This window comes from Rhinoderma darwinii, chromosome 2, assembly GCF_050947455.1.
Source record: "Rhinoderma darwinii isolate aRhiDar2 chromosome 2, aRhiDar2.hap1, whole genome shotgun sequence".
NCBI classification, from domain to species: domain Eukaryota; kingdom Metazoa; phylum Chordata; class Amphibia; order Anura; family Rhinodermatidae; genus Rhinoderma; species Rhinoderma darwinii.
In genome coordinates, this window is record NC_134688.1 from 255,138,970 (window position 1) to 255,157,940 (window position 18,971).

Below are 18,971 nucleotides of genomic sequence, written 5' to 3' on the forward strand. Positions count from 1 at the left end.
TAGCAAGGGCAGCATGGTGGCTCAATGGATAGCACTATTAACTTGCAACACAGGGGTCCTGGGTTTGTATACTACTAAGGACAACATCTGCATGAAATCTGTTTGTTCTCCCAATCCAAGTATTCTTGCCTTATAGGATTATAGGGAAATTAGATTGTGAGCCCCATTGATGATAGGGTTTCAGAATATGTTGGCACAATATAAGCAATGGGAAATAAATAATGGAGCGTGAGTTTTTGTACTGAAATGTATCACCACAAGAGATTTGTAGATGTCCTGACCTCAATGCTGTATAAAATACAGAACATCAAGTTCTCTTTACAGTGAATAAATGTTCTGGCACCCTTCTCTAAGACTAACATGGAATACGGACAGAGTTTGCACAGTTCTTAAAGGGGTATGCTCAACGCTGCTTTTTGGCCACTGATTTACGAGGTGACTGGGAGTACGGAAACAGCCGAGCTCGCTATTCTGTTTCCATAACTCTCATTCACTTCCAAACAACTTTATTCTGCAAGCCCCTCTGTTTCCATATTCCCATCCACCTTATAACCTAGTGGCCAGGGGGCAGCGATTGCATGTGATCATGAGTCAGGGCTCCTATACAGCTGGGGGTCATGAGCCACTGGTTAGGAACCACTGGAAAGGAGTTGGTCTGCACCTCACTGCTTTGATGGAAATGATTATGCATGGCAAGAGCTGATTAATATTTATATTGAATTATATTACTGTCATTTTGACTATTTAATACTAAAAGTGAGGTAATAAAAGTGATTATTAACCCTTAATTCACTTTAGACTGACATGAAATGTTAGTTATTACCCCTAGATAGTTGTATGGGTGTTTGAAATGTATTAAAGGGGTTATCCCACCACAATAACGACAGGATAGGTGGTAAGTGTTTGATTGCTGAGGGTCCACCTTATTTTATGCCAGTCATGCATGCGCGCTGCCGCTCCAGTTATTCTCTATGAGTACAGCGAACGGCTATCTTTGGCGGTTCCATAGAGAATGAATAAAGCGGCAGTGCGCATGTGTGACCTGCCGCTCCATTCTCTTCCCACCAGTTCGTATTTCTTAGTGTGCCCCTTCATGTATACATATTGTACGTACTAAGGCAGCTATCAATAAAGGCTTGCTCTGTTATAGGTTTATATACACCATCACCATTTCGTACTACCTACAGTAGTTAGAACACACAGCTTGTGACTATCTATGGTAACCTTTCGTCTTCCTCTCTTTCCTCTTTCAAACTGGTACAAGAAGTCATATTTTGCTTCACATTGTTTCAGGGCAGGATATTAACAGAGGCTGTAAGCTTCCATAAATATTTATTATGCATCATCTCCTATTTCACATTCTGCTTCTTTTTTTGGGGGGAAAAAGTAGTAAAATATTTCTAATGGTGGCTTCAGTTAAGATTCTGCATGCACAGCAGGTTACTACATGCATGACTTATTTTTTACCTGTAATTATATTACGTGAAAGCGTTGAATACTCAGGAAGACAGTTTAATGACTATGTATTGTACAATGACAATTGCATAGTCTAGAATTTTTGCAAATACAGTCATCAAGTGTATGTTGATGATGTGGGCAACAGACACCATGTGCACTGCACTGAAACCATTGTATTCAGAAATGCAGAAAGAAGATTATACGACAAACTTCTGGATACAATTTATTGATGATAAGATAAGATCATTTCTTATGTCAGCCAATGAATATAGTATCTGGTGGTAGGGTTGTCACGATACCAGACTTATTTTAATGTTTATTGTAAAAAAGGTGTATGTGAATATTTTTTTATTTAACATTACTTTGTTTTTACTTTATTTTTAAACTTTAATGTTCTGGCATATATGTATATGCCAGTACATTAGCCTGTGTACTGATAGTACACAGGCAGTTTTAAGTATGCACTAACAACAGGAAATATGGTAAGACAGCCCTGGGCTGTCTGCCCATATATGGTATGTCCCTCAATCGCGTCACGGGGATTACCTGTGACACGATCCAAGGGGCATCACACCTACTCATTTACACCTTGAATGCTGCGGTCAGATTTGATTGCAGCATTCAGGGGAATAACGGCAGAGATGAGAGGTTTCTCTCATCTCCGCCGTTAGAGTGGGGCTGCGGCTGTGTAATACAACCATTGCCCCGCTCCTGACAATAAGTGCGCATGCGGTCAGCATGAGGTGATGCTGTCAGTGCTGCACTAATGAGCGGCGCATCAGGCACTGAAGACAGAACATGAGGGTGTTTTGCAGTGTGCCCGCCATGTTCGATCTTCATTAGTGCAGCGCTGGTCGCATAACATCATGCTGACGGCGCGCACTTGTCAGGACTCAGGAGCAGGGCAATGACTGTATTACACAGTCGCAGCCCCGCTCTCATACATTCATGTGTTACTATAATTAGCTGTGCGGCCGCACAGCTTAGTATCGAAATACATGAAATAACGGTATTGAACCGTTTGAGGGTGCACGGCATTGAAACAGTATCGAAGTTTCGATGCAATGTGCACCCCTATTTGGTGGTAAAATGTGCTTGGCGTACTGTCTTATGAATATAATTAAGTATAAATTAGTTTATTCACGTCATATCTCGTGGTGCTGTGTAGCAGACTAGAACGTGCTTTGCTAAAACGGTATTTCTGACAAACCTCATAACAATAATTGATGCCTATCAGCCTGAAATCTGCAGAAATCCATAAGTGCAGAGGATTTAGGATAAAAATGCATTTTTCCGATAGTGTTTTGATAAAAATCAATCTGTAAACAAACTGGAAAGTTCCAAAGAAAACAGAATGTTTCTAAAGATCCATAGGGCTTTATCAACCAATATCAAACGTAGTTAGGTCAGTATTTTGCTTCAGTATTTGGAAACCAAAACCAGAAAAAAAGTATAATTTATTTATTTACATCTCTTCCCTGTTTGTTCCACTCCTAGTTTTGGCTGACAAATATTGCCATGTTAAAGAGGCCAAAAGATCAGATTTCAGAAAGCACCACAGTGGAAACCATCTCCTCTGACCCACCAGACTTCTTATAGGAATATAAATTTATATTGTAGGATTCAACCATGGCATGATGAATGGAGATCAGGGGGTCAAAATCAATGTAAGCGGCCCATACTAATGCAAGGTCTTGTTAAAGCAGAGAGCATGGCCATTGTTGTACAGACTGTTTGGTAGTAGGCAAGAAGAACTGACGCTACCATATTTCCAGGATCTATCAACCTGGCAATCACCATTTTTTATATTACTCATACAATATGAACAATCAGGTGCTTGTATCTAGGTAGTATCTACTAGATACCTAAGCACATACAACTAGTCCATAGATGTGGTGCATTTTATAGAAGTAAACAATGCAAAATAATCTAGTAATTTATCCTTTAGTCTTATTTTTCTATTATTTGGTGGCAGGCTATTAAACCATCCTACGGTGTGTCTTCAGTTTCAAAGCCTAGACCCTCAATGATGTTGAGCCATTTGATGTAGAAGGACTTTGTATGCCGCCTTGCATGTTTGGATCATAGACCTTCCATGCTGCAAATCAATCTTGTTTATTTGTTGTTTTTCTAATATTTTTTAGTCTTTCTTCCATGTGTTTATTAGCAAAAGAGCAATGCTTGTCAATTTAGGAAACTATTGAGGTAAGCAGGGCATTAAATACTCAGTTTATTCACAAATCCCCTTACCTGACAGAATCGCGTATATAGGAATGAGATTTTTACCATGGTGTTTTCTCTATATTGGTATACATTGCATAGCCGTGCTGATTATCAGCTGCACAATGCCTATGCAGTCCTTATAGAACGCCTTCTGGAAACAACTTGTTCTCCTACATTCTGAAGATTAACGCTGTTTGGCATAAAGCTTTCCTTCTGTATAGGGTCAATGTGGTGAAGAGGTTAGATGGTAGCTTGCCACACTGCGGTCAGACATTTCATGGCCCAGCTCTTGATGCCTCAGGAGGTGTTAACTGCAGGTGAATAAGAGGGCACAGAGCATTCAACTGTCCATATCCATCACTTTCACCACTTTCCTTTTAGATTCCCTGCAAGGCAAGATCTCCTGTCAGCCTGAGAATGTTGCTTTCTGACATATAATCTTCCCTTCACCTTCCATCTTCTGTACTGCTTTGGTTTGTATTGTGGCGGACAGTTACTTAGTCACCATTTTTCTGGAAGTTTATCTTTTCCTGTCATAAGACCCATTCCTGTCTAACACTTGTTAAATTGTTTGGCTATGCTATCAGTGGCTTTTCTTCCTATAAGCAGCCTATGTGACTTATTGCACCCAAAAGGAAGGGGTTGGGGGCTACTGACTTGCTTCCTCCACTTTTTATGCTAATGTTCAGCATGGCATAATAATGAAAGGGGACCACAACGTCATCTTCAGAATTTCTGTACCATACCAGTGCCATAGCCAGCCATTGCCACCTAGATGCCTTAGGGTACATTTACACGGCCCGATGTGGGGCATGTAAACGAGCGCCGATCAGCAAAACATCTCGTTAATCGGCGCTCGTTTGCTGCTTTTACAAGGAGCTAGTATGGTGACAAGCGCTCCTTACTGCGAACGCTCATCCCCATACGTTTCTATCATGTCGGCAGCACGTCTCCCTATTCACCCCAGGAGATGTGCTGCCAACGAGATGTGCTCGTTCATCAGCTGATCGTTGCCCTGTTTACAAAGGGCAATGATCCGGAACAAGCGTTCTGTGAATGCTCATTTGAACGATAATTGGCCGGTGTAAAAGGGCTCATGTACGTATTGCTACGGGACTCCTTGCTAACTAAAACATCCATACTTCCCATCATTCCTATAATTAAAGAGCATTTGTCATCATAATGCTATATTTTATGCCTTTGTACACATCCGATGCTCTTTAAAATTAAGTAGAGAATCAAACTGGAGTGGAGTGAAAGTTCCCTGATGACTTCAAAACTTTTGTTTACTGTGTTTGGCCTGATAATAACAGAATCAGTGAATTGATACTGTCCACTTGCATGCAGTTATCTCTGATTCTTTTTATCTGTGTGTGAGGACAGCATGTGGGTTTTTTTTTCTCTAGCATGGAGCGATCTGCTTAGACAGTGTGTAGGCAGAGGGATGTCTTTGTGTGCGCTTGTGTAGGAGGGAAGAAGGTGCGTGGGTAGCTGGCATAGAGCATGTATTCCAATGCTGTGAATATGTGATTGGAATTGCTGAAAAAGTATGTGGTTTTATGTTTTTGGAAAATTGTTTATTGTATGTGTTTCAGTCAAGTAAAAGCCGGATAGCAAATAAAACAAGTAGAGATTTCTCATTCTGTCACTTGTAAATGTTAACATGATGCACATATATTTGCTTACAACATGGTAGTTTTGATAGGTGCACAGCAGAATGGATGACATGCATATTAACGAGGCATAGGCATAATCATTTACGCTCTAGTGCGCCATAAAATAATCATTAGATATGTATATATACCTATGACAGAGCTTGACACAAGTAGGTAGTCTCAGGTCTAGATTTGTGGAAGGCAGCAAAAAGACCTAGATCAGAGCCACAGACAGGCAGAGGCATGATGTCTGTCTTTGTTCATTATTGTTTTTCTACAGTACTTTTGGATTCTAAAAAAATTGTGTAAACCAGGCCCTTGCTGAATTACCATTTATTGCAGATTAGCAGAATAAATAATAGTTCCATAATTTTGTTGACCCCCCCATAAAGCTTTTCACAACCCTTCATGGACCTTAGAAACCTTTGCAGATTTTTGATATTTGGTTTACATCAGGACGTTCAATATTCTGGACTGTCTGTATAAAAATTTGCTTTAGAACTACTCTGGATGAATGCCAGGCCATGGAAATCTCTGGACCACTGAGCTCAAGGTTAAAGGAACATTTCTGTACCAGTAATAGTAGCGGTGTCACAAAGTACAGATTTTATGAATAATAAAGTAGGCTGTTTATTATTATGGATCATGGCCATTATCTAAAGGATCTAGGGAGAATTTATCAAAGTGGCGTAGAAAAGTCACGAAAAGGGCCTTAAAGTCACAATCTGCAGTGCAAAATTTGACTTTTGGCCTTTTTATACCGTTCATGACACCTTTGTGGAAAGGGGTCAAGACTTTGCAAAAGGCCCCTATCTTGTCCTCCCCGATCGGGCTACCCCCTCATCAGCCAATTCAATAAAAAATGAATGCTCCCCTTACTCTCCTCTTCTCCCCTCCGGGTCTCGCCAGCATGACTCTGCTCATAAATGACGTGGGCAGCGTCATGACCTTGTATGAGCCATGCAGGAATTCTGAGGGAACACAGAGGGAAAAAGATGAGTGATAAGTTGAGTATATGTTTTTAGGACTTTTGATGGGGGAATGGATGGCGCAAGACTGCAGTCCTTATGCCACACGACTGGCCAAAAGATGTGACACATTTACTAACAGGCATTCGACTCTCAAAAAATGTGTTGCATGCTGCCGCTACAGTTATTCTCTATGAGTACAGCGAACGGCTATCTCTGGCGGTTCCATAGAGAATGAATAAAGCGGCAGTGCGCATGTGTGACCTGCCGCTCCGTTCTCTTCCCACCAGTTCGTATTTCTTAGTGTGCCCCTTCATGTATACATATTGTACGTACTAAGGCAGCTATCAATAAAGGCTTGCTCTGTTATAGGTTTTTATACATCATCACCATTTCGTACTACCTACAGTAGTTAGAACACACAGCTTGTGACAACCTTTCGGCTAAAGTAGGCTGTTTATTATTATGGATCATGGACATTATCAACTTTCTTTCTATCAAGACTGGCGTACGATGTCATGTTGAACTTAAGCCATGTAGGAGATTGACTACACTGGGTACATAACTATATACGTGGGCATTAATGAACATCTATTTGTGCCTGGCAGTAAATAGACATCGGTTTATATGTTTTTACATGTTATATTTTCATTGTACTTAATGGCTATTTATACCTTTTGAAAATGCTTTTTTTTTTGTTTGTTTTTTTTTAAATAAAAATGTCTATTAACGTGATTGGTGCAACTTAGTACGTATATTTTGTAAAAAATATTTTTACTTTTGGAGATACAGCTTCTTTGTTTCCTGTATACAGAGCAGTTGTATCTTGCACTAAGACCTGAATCCGTCAGGTCATAGAATTACTAATATCAATAGTTTTCATTTTGAGAGAGACTTCCGGCAGGTTATACTTATAAGTGTGAACTTTTTTACTAGGCAGTTCCTGGAAGAAGTCTTTCTGCCCTTTTATTATTCCCTGCATCTATTTGCCCCGATTTCGGTTGTGACTTAATGTTGCTTTTTCTGTTTGCTAGATTGAAGCTTATAGTAGCAACACATATACCACATGAGTATGTATCTTAAGCTATGTTCACACCACGATCTATAGTCCATAATGGGACTGACGTATGCCAAAAGAGTGCCCTTTTGAAATACGTTTAGGCAGTATGCATACCTTAAAGTGAATCTCACATTTTTATCATCATGTTGTTTTCAAGTCCAACATTCTGTGCAATTTCATTTCTGGCTACCTGCATCCATCACTAGAGGGAGCATGGGAGCTTACTGCATACATTATGCTCCCTCTAGTGGCAGCTGTAGGTATGCAGAACCATATATTTTAAATCCATGTCAATGCAGGAGATTTGGAGTTTTGTTTCAGAAAAACAGAGCTTCGACCACTATGAAGATATATTTAAAAAAAATTTCAGCACAGAATTTTGAACCTATTTAGATAAAATAATAATGGTATTCAAGTTCTGCAAAAATCCAACTTACGATCAATATATTTTGATTGTATTTGGTTGCACTGCATTGACACGCAGCGATTTTCTGCTATAATGTAAATGATTCCTTTACAACATTCATCATAGTTTTAAGAATAGTACTTTCCATTCCTATGCCGACAAACTAAAACATCTCAATTCACCTGTATGATATAGTCTGGTTAATGACAGAAATGTTTATCATTGAAACAAGGATTGTCAACTGAAAACAGTTGCTTTAGGCTATTTCAACCCAGTGATTAACACTACGTACACAAGAAATGAGTCAGATCGCTCACAAAACCATAGCCACCCTATAGAGACTATAGAGAGGGTAAAGAGTATATGAGTCTTGTACCACAAAATTTACTATAATATCCTATAATCCATGCATTCAAGAGATGGTGTGCAGTGATAATATGTGTATGTGTTGGAGTTCAGGATTTGTGTGCCTCTGAGTGCTCTTATGTATGCATGCGTTCAGGGCACACAGTCATTTCTATTCTTTGTGAATGTGTGGGGAGCTGGAATCTTGGTTACCAAAGCAACGCAGGGATGTAAGAGGCATGGGGAGTGATGGGGGAGCGCTGAGAACCGGCATCTCACTGAGAGTTTGGGAGGATTCCAGGAGGTGACGGGACCACCCAGTAGCAATATAATGATAACTGTGTGATATCTGGCTTGTCGCTTCATCCTTACCTCATACCCTTCCTGCTCTCGTGTGGGATATATTTGCTTCGCCCACTAGGACAACATGTCCAAAAGCACTTTTAATTTGTCTTTTTTAAACAGTAAAATTAGCATAGAGAGACGTGTTTCTTTTAAAACAATGGCGCGCGACACATCAACTTATTAATAATTACTGTGATCAGCACTAGCGGCAAGATCTGCTCAAAGAACAGGACAGCTAGAAGCCTGGCACAACATTTTTGCAAGGGGACTTCAGGGACATGGGGGTAGGGAATTGGAATGCTTTTTCTAAAACATCTAAATCTTTTTATATTATATAAAAATTCAGTACTTCCAAATCAAGGACATACAAACACTGAAATTATTTGGTGAACTTATATACCAGAGAATTGCATAGACATCATGATCTGTGTCGCCCCCTTTACATGGAGGAGTCAGCAGAGACAGCCTGTATTTCATTGATGGTCTCACCGGGCACGGAATTTGCTGTGCCAAATGACAAAGTCGGTATTGCTACATCTGGCAACCTCAGCTCTACTGCATCTGCATAGTGTATGCATTTGATATATATATATATATATATATATATATATATATATATATATATATATATACATATATATATATACACTACCGTTCAAAAGTTTGGGGTCACCCAGACAATTTTGTGTTTCCCATGAAAACACACACTTATATTTATCAAATGAGTTGCAAAATGACTAGAAAATATAGTCAAGACATTGACATGGTTAGAAATAATGATTGTTATTTGAAATAATAATTTTCTCCTTCAAACTTTGCTTTCGTCAAAGAATGCTCCATTTGCAGCAATTACAGCATTGCAGACCTTTGGCATTCTAGCTCTTGATTTGCTGAGGTAATTGGGAGAAATTTCACCCCATGCTTCCAGAAGGCCCTCCCACAAGTTGGATTGGCTTGATGGGCACTTCTTGCGCACCATACGGTCAAGCTGCTCCCACAACAGCTCCATGGGGTTGAGATCTGGTGACTGCGCTCACCACTCCATTACAGATAGAATACCAGCTGCCTGCTTCTTCCCTAAATAGTTCTTGCATAATTTGGAGGTGTGCTTTGAGTCATTGTCCTATTGTAGGATGAAATTGGCTCCAATCAAGCGCTGTCCACAGGGAATGGCATGGCATTGCAAAATGGAGTGATAGCCTTCCTTATTCAAAATCCCTTTTACCTTGTACAAATCTCCCACTTTACCAGCACCAAAGCAACCCCAGACCATCACATTGCCTCCACCATGCTTGATAGATGGCGTCAGGCACTCTTCCAGCATCTTTTCAGTTGTTCTGCATCTCACAAATGTTCTTCTGTGTGATCCAAACACCTCAAACTTCGAGTCGTCTGTCCATAACACTTTTTTCCAATCTTCCTCTGTCCAATGTCTGTGTGCTTTTGCCCATATTAATCTTTTCCTTTTATTAGCCAGTCTCAGATATGGCTTTTTCTTTGCCACTCTGCCCTGAAGGCCAGCATCCCGGAGTCGCCTCTTCAACGTAAACGTTGACACTGGCGTTTTGCAGGTACTATTTAATGAAGCTGTGATTTGAGGACCTGTGAGGCGTCTATTTCTCAAACTAGAGACTCTAATGTACTTGTCTTGTTGCTCAGTTGTGCAGCGGGGCCTCCCACTTCTCTTTCTACTCTGGTTAGAGCCTGTGTGTGCTGTCCTCTGAAGGGAGTAGTACACACCGTTGTATTAAATCTTCAGTTTCTTGGCAATTTCTCGCATGGAATAGCCTTCATTTCTAAGAACAAGAATAGACTGTCGAGTTTCACATCAAAGCTCTCTTTTTCTAGTCATTTGGAGAGGTTAATCGAACCCACAAATGTAATGCTCCAGATTCTCAACTAGCTCAAAGGAAGGTCAGTTTTATAGCTCCTCTAAACAGCAAAACTGTTTACAGCGGTGCTAACATAATTGCACAAGGGTTTTCAAGTGTTTTCTAATCATCCATTAGCCTTCTAACACAGTTAGCAAACACAATGTACCATTAGAACACTGGAGTGATGGTTGCTGGAAATGGGCATCTATACACCTATGTAGATATTGCATTAAAAACCAGACGTTTGCAGCTAGAATAGTCATTTACCACATTAACAATGTATAGAGTGTATTTCTGATTAATTTAATGTTATCTTCACTGAAAAAAACTGTGCTTTTCTTTCAAAAATAAGGAAATTTCTAAGTGACCCTAAAACTTTGAACGGTAGTATATATATATATATATATATATATATATATATATACTGTATAAGACCTATTTTTCAAACCATTATATCTCAATACAATAGGTTGAATGAAAGCCATTTCCTGATCTGTCACTATGTGCATTACATCTACATGTACTTAACCTTGGTTTTTATAAATGTCTCTTAGTGCATGGATGTGTCTGTTTAATAGTCATTGCTTACATACTGGCTGATGAGAACATCATACTTCAGAGCCTTTCAGAGATTTCTTCTGTCCAGTGAAATTTTCTTTGGAGGAAGGGGAAGTTACTGGTTAGTAGTCTCTGATGATATATGCATGTAACTTCCTTACTGGCAGGGAAGGAAGCAGCTCGGGAGAAGTATTTTATAGTCATTGCTGTTTATTATATGAACTAGGATGTGGCTGATACTATATATTGTATGAGCATCGGCTGGCACTGTTGTATGGGCACTGATCTGTGTGTAAGGGGTGGTTATGTTTTCACCTTTAAGAATGATCACAGAACTGAATGAGTATTCCTATATTTGCTCCATCTTTATAGAAAGACGGTTAGAAACTCCCGAAAGTATCAAATTTAAACTAACTCAAAGAACATGTGGGAGCATATAAACCATGAATAACTTCAGTTAGAATTAAAAATTAAAATATTTTATTAAGCAATAATATAAAAAAGACAAGGTGAAACATACAATGAGTTAAAAAAAAGATGATCTCAACAAAATGCATACAACGCTTCTTTGTATCCAATGAAGACTGACAGTTATTTACAGAGACTTTTGTAATGTATCAAAATAACATGATTACATTAGTGTGCCACTAGGAAATAAGCCCATACTCAAAAATGTGTACACAGTAATAGTGAAAGAATAGAATACAATAACATAGGTACAGGATGATATTGTATAAGTTAGTATTATGCATAAATTGCAATAGCTAACTCAAATAATCTCCCTGTAGGTAGCAATAACGATGTTAAGATGGGGATTGACACACAGACCAACAAAGCAGCTTTACTTACATGACACAGTGATCACAAAAAGTAGTAGAGTGCCTGGCGTGTATGACCGCCTCGAATAGAAGGGTTTAGTCTCTTCACAACAGTGGCATAATAAGCTTGATGGTTACACACGAAGTGGCACAATAAGCTTGTTGGTTGCAAGACTCACTTAGTAGAACAAAACACTTGAATGTGGTACAACTTAACTTAACGTTCACCTTTGAAGAGTCCTTAGCAGGGCAAGGTGACTATGCTTTACTCCACTAGTATGCCAAGGTTTGGGGTGCACCCAAAGTGGCTTTCAGCTTTTGGCCTGTCCTTCAGTGCCATTTTGAGTCTTTGGGTGGCTAACCCCAGCTCCAACCTACTCTGCCTAGGTGTCTCTCACGGGGTTGCACCAGCCATTTCATCTAGATCTGTCTGGTGCCTCCTTGGGTACTCGTGACCCCCCACAGTTGCGAACGTGCACGCCGCATGACTCTTTACGCAAAAAGAGTACACTCCCAGACCACAGGGTGGTCAACACAGTCTCAGTCCTTGTAAACAACGAGTACCGCCTCTTATGGACCTCTCACCTTCCAGCTAGAACATCAGCAATACAAAGTGCACTTGTAACAGTACATAACACAGTTCAACACTAACTTCTCGCAGGTGAATGTTCTCTTCACACAGGCCAAATTCAGCTTGACACAGGTTAACTTTAAGTTGCAGGGCAATATTTGCACCTTTAAATTTATATAGGAGAAAGGAAACTCTCTAATTACTTATCTTCCAAGAGCCTTTAGGGCTAACACTCTCCTTCAAAATTCCACTAGCCCACTGGCTTGGGGTCTTATACAGCCCACTCTAACTATGCTGTCACTTCTCACAGGGCTGAAGTCCCACACAGCCCCCAAGAGTTTTCCAGACAACTGCTCACAGTCAGCCACCAACTGTTTCTCCATGACCTCAATCTGGCATTTGGTGTATTGTTACCGCTCTGGAGCTTTTGAATTTCTGGATCTCTATGATAACTCTATGCAGACCCACTGCATAGCTCCTACTCAGGCACACTGTCACTTGCTACAGCTTCCAGCCCACCGATACACCTCTTCATGGACATACTACTTTACTCATAGGCTGACAACAGGTCCGCGAGGCACCTAATGCAGTCTCACCACACACAGTCTAGTCTGGTGCCAAACACTACACTTCTCCCGGTCTCCTCTTACCAGCGTTGTGGCACAGTGCTTTAGCTCAACAACACACACTCCTACGTCAGCACCAGGCTCTTTCTTGGCCTGCGCTGACACTGGCATCTCCTCCTACAAGCTGGCAGCCAGGAAAATAGTGTTCTTGCTGCCCAGCTACTCTGACAGGACACAGTGGCACTGTCACTTACCACTAAAAAAATAATTGGATATCGCGGCATTGGCAATAAGGTGGGGGACCCATTTTAATATTTTGCCTTAATTCCCAGGAGCTTCAAACAAGGCCTCCGGGCAGTTGCATGTCTGACAATATTGTATGGACACTGATATCTGGCCTGATCTGTAGTATGGGAATGCATGCATTACCCTAGTAAAGATTTTCTCAAGTTGTCATCCCCTGTGTAGGTGCATTGAGGTCCTCTTGAGAGGGAAATGTATCATATATTGGCACTGCTACTTGGCACCAAACAGATGCATTATAACATCTGAGCACCAAGGCTCTGACATATTATTGTTTAATAGGTATGACCACTGCACAGGCTCTGCATGTGATATGCAAGAATGGAATAGATTTAAATAATGGCGCAAAGGTTGGTAACTAGTTTTAGCTTTTTTAGCATCTCTGGAAAGATTACTTTTATAGTCCAATTGGTTGTTATGGGCAGCATCGCTCTTTTCCTTATAGACTAGTTTAAAAAACAATTCTTCATTGTCTGTGCTCTGTTCACTCAATTTATGTCCTTGACAGTACCTAAGGTGAAACGATGTATTTCACCTCAGTACAGACAAAAATCTCAAACTCGTACAGATCCAGAGCAGCGTGGTTTTAGCTTCATCTTCCCAGTGGAAGACGTACCATGCATATTTAATCACACAAGCATTATACCCAGAAGGGGAAATGATTCATGTTTTGCACCAGAAAACATACATCTAGGGCCCTGTCTTGAAGGCTGTACGTTGAAGACTAGAATTTAAAGTGAGGTACATGAATTGTATCCATTATTTGTGCATCTAACTATTAGCTAATTAGTATGTATCCAGGAGGGGGCAGATCTACTCTATCATGCAGGGCTAAGCAAGCGGCGCTCTTTGTCTCCAATGCACTATTAATGGGGAAATCTATCCAAATTAGCGTTATTTTTTATATGATGGCAAACTTAATTTTATTCAACTTTAATCAGCATTTCTGAAGTACGAAAAAGAAAACGGGTTATAACGACTTGCGTGAAACTAGTTAAAAAAAAAAAAAGTATGTCAAAGGTCTTTTGTATTGAACCTTTCTATTGCACATTTAAATCCTTGATTTTAGAATAGAGGAAAGACAAATACTGACTTGTCCATGTGAAGAAATCTATTGCCTGCAAAAATGGTAACTTAAGCTGGGTGATTGGGCACAATTATGTGGGCACTATATGGTGGTATTAAGTGGACACTAAATGGCACTGATATTTCAGCACAGTATAAGGCTGGGTTCACACGTGGCGGAATTTCACTTAAATTCCGCTGCGGACACTCCGCAGCGTTAATCCGCAGCGGAGCCGTTTCTGCATTGACTTCCACTTCTATTTAGAAGTGTTCGTTTAGACGATGCGTAACATTCCGCTGCGGAGCATAGGCTGCGGAGCGGAATTTGGTGTCCGCAGCATGCTCTGTCTGTTGCGGAGCAGTGGCGGACTCATGGCGGAATTTCTCCATTGACTTCAATGGAGATTCTAAGTTCCGCAATGAAGTCCGCAGCTGTCATGCACATGTTATGTGTGCTGCGGATGCGTCTTGCTTTTTTGCCATGACATTTCTTCATTCTGGCTGGACCTATGTATTTCTAGGTCTACAGCCAGACTGAGGAAGTCAATGGGGCTCCCATAATTACGGGTGACTATGTGTGTGCACCCGTACTTACGGGTGACTATGTGTGTGCACCCATAATTACGGGTGACTATGTGTGTGCACCCGTAATTACAGGAGCGTTGCTAGGAGACGTCTGTAAATAGTCACTGTCCAGGGTGCTGAAAGAGTTAAACGATCGGCAGTAACTGTTTCTGCACCCGGGACAGTGACTACCGATCACAATATACAGCAACCTGTAAAAAAATATAAGTTCATACTTACCGAGAACTCCCTGCTTCTGTCTCCAGTCCGGCCTCCCAGGATGACGTTTCAGTCTAAGTGACGGCTGCAGCCAATCACAGGCCAAGCACAGGCTGCAGCGGTCACATGGACTGGCGCGTCATCCAGGGAGGTCGGGCTGGATGCCGAAAGAGGGACGCGTCACCAAGACAACGGCCGGTAAGTATGAAATTCGTTTACTTTCACTAGGGAAAGTGCTGTCCCTTCTCTCTATCCTGCACTGATAGGGAGAAGGGAAGCACTTTTCCCGCAGTCCGCAGCAGCTAGTCCGCATCAATTTACTGCACATTTTGTGCAGATCCGCAGCAGAATCTGCAACGCAGATTCTGTGCGGCATTGATGCGGACAGTTGCGGACGAAATCCGCCACGTGTGGTCATGCCCTAATAGTTATAACATAATTTCAGCATTGTATAGTACCATTATGGTTACATTGTATAGCGTTATTACTTGGGCAGTATATGGCGGTAATTTTTAGTCACTGTATGTTTTTATTATTCAGGCACTCTTTGGCTGTATTTGGTACTATATGGCAGCGTTGTTAGAGCAATGTATTGCACTTTTATGAGGGTACTTTATACCAATATGATTTTTATGTAGTAGTATATGTATTAAGTGTCTGTACCTATGGCCGCAACAACTGAAAGTACAGCTCTCATGATTAGAGATGATTTCCAGAAATTCGTTTAAAGTCCGATTCTGTAGGACCGGCCATCAGATTCGATTAGATCCAAATAAATTCATCACAAACTGAAAGTGCCCCTATTACACTCAAAAGTCATATATAACACTCTGAGAAGCAGGATTAATATTATTGAAGAGGATTTGTGAATGATGTGATGGAGATTAGTGATTCACAAATAAATATAAGAATTGTATAACTTCAGCAGCATTTAAGGCCCTTTTACACAGGCCAATTATTGGCCAAACGAGCGTTCACAGAACGCTCATTCCCGATCATTGTCCTGTGTAAACAGGGCAAAGATCAGCCGATGAACGAGCAAACACTCGTTCATCAGATCATTATCGCTTATGCTGCCAGAAATATTATCGTTGTCAGCAGCACATCTCCCTGTATAAACATGGAGATGTGCTGCCGACATGATAGAAATGTATGGGATCGAGCGATCGTAGTGACGATCGCTTGTCCCAATACATTACTGATCACAGCTCCTTGTGAAAGGAGCAAATGAGTGCCAATTAAAAATCTATCTCATTGATCGCACTTGTTTACACGGCCCACGTCGGGCCGTGTAATAGGACCCTTACTCACAGCAATGGCTGCCTGTAACTGCCGGTTATAAGTGGTGTACCCCAGGGTTCTGTGCTGGGACCACTATTATTCAACTTATTTATTAATGATATAGAGGATGCGATTAATAGCACTATTTCTATTTTTGCAGATGACACCAAGCTATGTAGTATTGTTCAGTCTATAGAAGATGTTCGTAAATTGCAAGCTGATTTGGACACACTGTTTGGGCATCCACTTGGCAAATGAAGTTTAATGTAGATAAATGTAATGTTATGCATCTGGGTACCAACAGTCTGCATGCATCATATGTCCTAGGGGGGGCTATACTGAGGGAGTCACTTGTTGAGAAGGATCTGGGTGTACTTGTAAATCATAAACTAAATAACAGCATGCAATGTCAATCAGCTGCTTCAAAGGCCAGCAAAATATTGTCGTGTATTAAAAGAGGCATGGACTCGCGGGACAGGGATGTAATACTGCCACTTTACAAAGCATTAGTGAGGCCTGATCTAGAATTTGCAGTTCAGTTCTGGGCTCCAGTTCATAAAAGGATGCCCTGGAGTTAGAAAAAAATACAAAGAAGAGCAACGAAGCTAATAAGGGGCATGGACAATCTAAGTTATGAGGAAAGATTAAAAGAATTAAACCTATTTAGCTTTGAAAAGAGACGACTAAGGCCTCATGCACACTTCAGTTTTTTCCTTCAGGGTGCTATCCGTTTTTGTCACTGATCGCACCCTGAACCCATTAATTTCATTGGGGCCATGCACACTTCAGTTTTTTTGACGGTCCGTTGCTCCGTTCCGTTCCAAAGTAGAGCATGTCCTACTTTGGTCCGAGAATGCGTGACCGTGAGGCCCATTCAAGTCAATGGGGCCGTCAAAAAAACTGAAGGCACACGGAAGGCATCCGTCTGCTGTCCGTATGTGACGGAGCCGTTGCCTAGCAACCGCTGGGCGGGCAGAAAAACATTAGAAAAATATTACACTAATCGGCAGCCACTTGTCTCTATCAATAACTGATAGAGAAAAGAGGCTGCTGATTAAAAATAAAATAAAAAGCATTTCATACGTACCCGGTCGTTGTCTTGGTGACGAGTCCCTCTTCTTCCTCCAGCCTTCTTTTGTGACGCGGCAGCCTGTGATTGGCTGCCGAGGCCGCGGCAGCCTGTGATTGGCGGCCGCGGCAGCCTGTGATTGGCTGCAGCGGCGACATGGATTGAACGTCATTGCTGGAGGCCGGACAGGAGGAATGTATGTATGAACTTATTTTTTTTATTACATTAAAATTGTATTTTCCGCGCGCCGAGCATGGTACTGTCATCCTGGACAGTACCATGCTCGGCGCACGGAAACGGAAACACGGAGTGCACACGGGAGTGCACACGGACACCACACGGCCGCTAAAACGGGTTCACGGACCCGTCAAAAGCGGCCGTGAAAACGGTGACGTAAGTGTGTACGAGGCCTAAGGGGGGACATGGTTAACTTATATAAATATACAGTATTAATGGCACATACAAAAAATACGGTGAAATCCTGTTCCATATAAAACCCCCTCAAAAAACAAGGGGGCACTCCCTCCGTCTGGAGAAAAAAAGGTTCAACTTGCAGAGGCGACAATCCTTCTTTACTGTGAGAACTGTGAATCTATGGAATAGTCTACCACAGGAGCTGGTCACGACAGGGACAGTAGTTGGCTTTAAAAAAGGCTTAGATAATTTCCTAGAACAAAAAAATATAAGCTCCTATGTAGACATTTTTCCCTTCCCTTTTCCCATCCCTTGGTTGAACTTGATGGACATGTGTCTTTTTTCAACCGTACTAACTATGTAACTATGTAACTAACACACTCACACTGACTGACTCCCATTAGGCAAATCTAGCTATCTATTGTCTGTTTCTCACTATGAATCACACTCACTGACACTGATCCACTATCTATCTGTATTCTGTGTTCTACTATCTCTTAGGCCTTATTCAGATGAGCGTGTCTGTTTTGAGTCCGCAATAAGCAGAGCGTATTTCATGCATTTCAGTTCTGTGTGGTATCAGTGTGCTTTCTGTGTGGCATCAGTGTTCCTGGCTTTTTTTTTTCTTCTCATCACTTCTTTAGCAACTGGTGCGTGAAAAACACCGACAGCACACAGATGTCGTCCATGTACTGTCCGTATTTTTCACGCACTCATTGACTTCAATCTGCGACGTGGTCTGCAAAAATGGACCAAAATAGGAAATGCAGTGAGTTTCACGCAATGGACACACGCTGCGTGAAAAACCACGGACGTGTGAATAGCCCCATTGAATTGCATAGGTCCGTGTGCTGTCAGGCCTTACTCTCCTCTCTCTCCTATCTGTATCCCCACAAAGCACCAGCATTTCCTAGTTGGGCTGTTTATGGTGACTAGGACTTATATGACAGTTATCCACTGAGTCATCAGTGACTCACACCTTTTATGATTCACTGTGCTAAAGGGAGGATTGCCTTATGAGGAAGTCCTCCAGTGTGCTGCCCGATGTCATGTGATCCTTCTTTTGTCTTTTTCCGATCTGTAAAATGGCAGCCCCCATTTTGGGTGACTCGTGCAGGATAAATCCCAATTCAATTTGTGCCCAATCAATTCACTCATCGCTACTTATGATAAAAAATAAAATCAATACATGTGCTAAGTTCTACTGTT

General features: G+C 41.2%; 1 protein-coding gene across 8 annotated transcripts in view; it reads left to right on the forward strand.

Moving 5' to 3' along the window:
• ADGRB2 (adhesion G protein-coupled receptor B2) overlaps nt 1-18,971 on the forward strand; it is a 441,157-nt gene that overhangs the window by 274,215 nt on the left and 147,971 nt on the right. The gene's annotated exons all lie outside the window — the stretch shown is intronic.